The following is a 6,000-nucleotide window of genomic DNA, read 5'->3' on the forward strand; positions in this document are numbered from 1 at the left end:
TCGTGTGCTTTTACCCGACGAGATACTATCATGTTACGTAGTGCGTGCCAGCATACAATCGCTACTTCGCTTCCTCTGACACCCTTTGTTCGACTGCAGCTATTGATATCGGCCTCGCATCATACTTCGTACAACAGTTCTGAGTATTGCATGTAGTTTCAGACAGTGCGGCTAGCAAAAGCATAACAAAGAAAATCAAAAAGAAGTTTGCTCATACTCAATTAAAGTCTAGTGAAGTAACATATATAGTAAAACATAGTTACACTGCATATTACAGAATTGTAAGGGCTGACCTCTGCCGACTGCAAACCGCTACGAATTCATCGGCATGCAGACCGATGACCTGTGTGGCGTCGTGCGGCGTAATAAAACAGTTTTCAAAACTAGCTTGGGTACCAGGCTTCGCTCAGGGAGTTGATATGAGATTGTGTGGTAGTTGGAATAAAAGGATAAACTTTAAAGTATAAGACGCGAAAAATTTCATTGACAACGTATTATAACTATTCACAATACTTATTAAAATACAATAGGTAAAATTTTTTTATTGGAAACGTATTCTAACGCTTTATGATACTTGTTTGTAAATAACATTTTTCATTTCGTTATCGGTGGTATATATGTACAAATTTTTCGAATTTCCTACTCGAGAGCAAGCTACGTATAGCTGACCGTGAAGAACATCTACATCCATCTAAAATGATATTTTCACTCTACAGCGGAGTGTGCTCTGATATGAAACTTCGTGGCAGATTAAAACTGTGTGCCGGACCGAGACTCGAACTCGGGACCTTTGCCTTTCGCTGGAAAGTGCTCTACGGACTGAGCTACCCAAGCACGACTCACGCCCCGTCCTCACAACTTTAATTCCGCCAGTACCTCGTCCCCTACCTTCCAAACTTCACAGAAGCTCTCCTGCGAACGTTGCAGAACTAGCACTGCTGGAAGAAAGGAAATTGCGGAGACATGGCTTAGCCGCAGCCTGGAGGATGTTTCTAGAATGAAAATTTCCACTCTACAGCGGAGTGTGCGCTGATATGAAACTTCCTGGTAGATTAAAACTGTGTGCCGGACCGAGACCCGAACTCGGGACCTTTGCCTTTCGCGGGCAAGTGCACTAACGACTGAGCTACCCAAGCACGACTCACGCCCCGTCCTCACAACTAGAAACATCCCCCAGGCTGTGGCTAAGCCATGTCTCCGCAATATCCTTTCTTCCAGGAGTGCTAGTCCTCCAAGGTTCGCAGGAGAGCTTCTGTGAAGTTTGGAAGGTAGGAGACGAGGTACTGGCGGAATTAAAGTTGTGAGGACGGGGCGTGAGTCGTGCTTGGGTAGCTCAGACGGTAGAGCACTTGCCCGCGAAAGGCAAAGGTCCCGATTTCGAGTCTCAGCCCGGCACACAGCTTTAATCTGCTAGGAAGTTTTATATCCATCTACATCCACACTCCGCAAGCCACCTGACGGTGTGTGGCGGAGGGTACTTTGAGTATCTCTATCGGTTCTCCCTTCTGAAGCAGAAGTCTTTGAGTTTGATGCCGCAATATTTTAAAGTTCGTCCTTGCGCTTTGTTAATCGTAAAACTAAAGGCTAATTTGACTGGAAACTGCAGTCGTTTAAATTGGAATGGCAGTCCAGTAGAGAGCAGTGGTATTCTTGGGAGAAGCAGTGTTCTTTGTTCTTTCCACTCGTAAGTTCGACTTCCATGGTGTTATTCTATAGCTGTTGGCGAACATCCTTGTTCCATTATATAGTCTTAGTGAGCTGAGATTTCTGAGTAGTAGGATCGGAGATTCACTTTTAAGTCGAAGGCAGTGTAATGGTATTCCAGGTACTTTTAAAGAACTTAGAAATTCTGAAGCGAAGTTCACGCTTTATTCAGAGTATACCACCCTGTCGATCGATTTGTATATTCTCTATTCACCGGGAATTTTGTTTTGAATATTAAAGTTGATATCATCGACAATATTACTTTTAGTTGTCAAAATTGCTCTTTCAAATAGCCAGTCCGGATTGGTATAGTTGTGGACAATGTTTGGATAAATTTAGTCGATGAGTTCGTTTTCAGCAGTGGCTATGTCGCAGAAATTAATGTTGAGTTTAATGAGGCCAGTCATCTGGTCAGTAGGATTTATACTCCGTCACTGTATCACTTTGAATCTTCTGAATCCAATAGCGGAATCACGGCTGCCAAGGACGCTGCATCAGCTCGTAGTGGAAGTCGATGACGCTCTGATGAGGCGGTTTTGCCGCCCGCTGACGAATACCTCTGCATGCCCGGCCTGTCAATGACTACGACGCGTGAGTTTTGATTCTTGTGCCGTTTCAGGGACTGATTAGTCCCTTCCAGATTACTGCCCCTGTTGTCGCCTCAGGTGGACCGCCGTGATGGATGCCATGTAGTCGTACTGAATGCTGAACCTGGCGCATCAGTAGGCTTCAGATCAGTGTGACTCTGGAGTTTATGGCAGCTTCTTCCCTAGAACCGAGTCGTATTCGTAGTTCCTCGGACAAGCCATTAGCGCTGGCTTCTGGTCTGACATTAGTACTGGTTGCTGAACACCATAAGCCGTGACTGTTCGTATGGTAGGGCAGCAAGGGCAAGACCAACGCTAGAACAATTTCACACACGGGATGTTACCATACCATAAACAGAATCGGTGCTAACAACGTGAGCGCCATTGATCCTACTGGATCGAGTGCCAAAAGCCAACGGAGGGGAAGTATTTATGTCACCAAGGAGACGCTCTGCTCTACGATGTCATTCGTATTGACCGAACTACTTCTGCTCTTCCCGAGTCGCCAGCGGTCTTCAGTTCTGCTACATATGCTTAGCAAATTTCTTATAGGGTCTTTACTGCTATGTCAGACTCGTGTTGTTGCATCCTATGTCGTGTCTGTTATATAAATTTACGGGAGTAGCGTAGGAGGTTGGGGCTGCGCTGTTCTAACCGTTCTCTGACGACTCCCTCTTAAGAGAGTGCCGAGGTGGCTGTCTTCCTGACGCATTAGTAGTGTTGAAATGTTTATTCTTGCCGGCTGGAAACTAGCAACACTTCCGCTTCACTGAGCAACGCTGGTTGTTGGAACTTAAAAAAAAAAAAAAATACTCTCACTTTTCTTACTAATTTCGTCACGTAACAGAATAAAGCAAAGAAATTCTAAACTATCAAAGATATATGGGCAGAGTGAAAAGAAGCAATTAGCAATGTCTTCACAAGTGTCGAATACCTTTCGGATATCTAGGGAGGCAGAATATGTGGGTTCAGAATCATCTACTGTCAGCAAATACAATGATGTGCCAAACATGCGAACACATGCTTATTAGCTTGTTTATCCGTCTTTGGAATGAAATACATGGCTGATTCTGCGTATCACGGGTCCTACAGTTTCTTGGTAGGTTTGTAGAGCTATGTGGCATTACATGTCTATGCCAAGGTCGTGCAACTAGCTTGAACAACGAGCCGCTGATTTGCGTACGTGGTGATGGCCCCCGATAACGACCCAAATGGCTTCCATAGGATTTACATCAGGCGAATTTGGTCGGCGAGGTATCATCGTGAGTTCTCTATAATGCTCCTCACATCACTGTAGCACGGTTCTGCCTCCGAGACGCGGCCAATTACACTGTTGAAAGATGACATCGTCACCGGGGAAGACATCAAGCACGAAGGGATGCAAGTGATTCACAGCCGTCAGTGTGTCTTCGATTACTGCCACAGGTCCCACGGAAGCGCAAGAGAATGTCTCCCGTAGCATAATAATTTTCCCACCAGCCTGGGTCCGTGACGCACTGCGAGTTTCGAGCCGCCGTTCACCTCGATGACGGCGTTTCTGGAGACGACAATCGACCTGTTGTTGTTGTGGTCTTCAGTCCAGAGACTGGTTTGATGCAGCTCTCCACGCTACTCTATCCTGTGCAAGCTTCTTCATCTCCCAGTACCTATTGCAACCTACATCCTTCTTAATCTGTTTAGTGTATTCATCTTTTGCTATCCCTCTACGATTTTTACCCTCCATGCTGATCTACAATACTAAATTGGTGATCCCTTGATGCCTCGGAACATGTACTACCAACCGATCCTTTCTTCTAGTCAAGGAGTGCCACAAATTTCTCTTCTACCCAATTCTATTCAATACCTCCTCATTAGTTATGTGATCTGCCCATCTAATCTTCAGCATTCTTCTGTAGCACCACATTTCGAAAGCTTCTATTCTCTTCTTGTCCAAACTATTTATCGTCCACGTTTCACTTCTGTACATGGCCACACTCCATACAAATACTTTCAGAAACGATTTCCTGACACTTAAATCTATACTCGATGTTAACGAATTTCTCTTCTTCAGAAACGCTTTCCTTGCCATTGCGCCATTGCCAGTCTACATTTTATATCCTCTCTACTTCGACCATCTTAAGTTATTCTGCTCATTTACTACTTTAAGCGTCTCATTTCCTAATCTAATACCCTCAGCATTGATCTAGTGAGTGAAAATGTGAATCACCCGAGGAGCCGACAAATTTCCATTGATCGACGGTCGAATGCCGATGGTCCCGTGCCCACTGCAATCGTAATGGATGATGTCGTTTGGGTCAACGTGTTAGGATCTAGGGGCTCTATGTTCAACAATGTACGATGAACGGTGTGCTCCGAAACACTTGTGCTCTTTCGGCAGAGATACCACAGATCACCATCTATCCTAATTTACATAGCAGACAAGCCTCTGAACCCTACATTTTGTGAAGAATCGTGGACATACAACCATTTAGCGCCTGGTGGTAGTTTCACTGTCCTATCTCTTGCCGTAGATGCTCGCGACAAAAACAAGTGAACATTCTACCGGCTTCGCCGTTTTCGAGATACTTGTTCGCAGGCTTTGCGTAATAAAAATATGTCCTTTGACAAAGTCGATTATCTCAACGAATTTCCCTGTTTGCAGACCATATCTTCGTCAGGGTGATCCCCCATTCGTCACTGCTGCGCTTACATACATTTTATGGCACGTCACATGCCCACAACGTCATCAGGCGGTATAACCTACCTCGCGGTGGGCAGTGTTCATAATGTTTTGGCTTATCAGTGTAGACGAACAGCAGCATCGCAAAATGATGCACCATCCCATCTATCTAATAGTGAGAGAATGGTTAGAGTTGCACGCATTGACAGGAAGGTACTAGCTCCGACAAGTCATCAAAGGTGGGACATGGTTCTTAATAGGGTGTGTGAACACCACCGGCGGCAATGCAAGTTCTGTAACGCACTTCCATGCTGGTCACTCTAGTGTGGTGAGAGGCGGGAACATTTAATTCACCCAGGAAAACGATAGAACATGATCGTTTTGATGGCCCAGGTGTCATTTTGTGGTGAGGCGTGCTTATCTTCAAATCTTTGACCACGGTCCTCTCACCGATCAACGTTATTGAGACACTGTGCTCCAACAAGACGGCTATTCACGTTGATGTGTCGAATGTACGAGACTGGCGATATGCTATCAGAGTTCCCACACAATTTCGAATACATCAAAGGCCGAAAGGTGCGAGAATTATCGCACCATCAGCTAAACAGCTCATGCATCCAAGCTGCTGACGAGCATAATACACAAAAGAATGGAGGAGAATTCCGACAGGGTTTTAGATGAATATCAGCTTGACTGTAAGAAAAGTAAAGGCACCAGAGAGGCAGTTCTCAAGTTACGGTTAATAATCGAAACAAGACTAGAGAAAAATCATGAAACGTTTATAGGATTTGACAACTTCGAAAAAACGTTCGACAACTTACTGCGCCAGATGTTAGGAATTCTGAGAAAAATAGGGGTAAGCTGTAGTATAATATACAAGATGTACAGGAACCAAGAGGGGAAAAATAAGACTGGAAGACGAAGAACGATGTGCTTTGATTAAAAAGGGTGTAAGACAGGTACTGTGTTGTTCAATCTATACATCGTAGAAGCGATGAGGTTAATAAAAGAAAGGTTCGAGAGGGGGATTAAAATTCAAGGTGAACGGAT

Source organism: Schistocerca piceifrons, chromosome 6, assembly GCF_021461385.2.
Source record: "Schistocerca piceifrons isolate TAMUIC-IGC-003096 chromosome 6, iqSchPice1.1, whole genome shotgun sequence".
In the NCBI taxonomy this organism is placed as follows: domain Eukaryota; kingdom Metazoa; phylum Arthropoda; class Insecta; order Orthoptera; family Acrididae; genus Schistocerca; species Schistocerca piceifrons.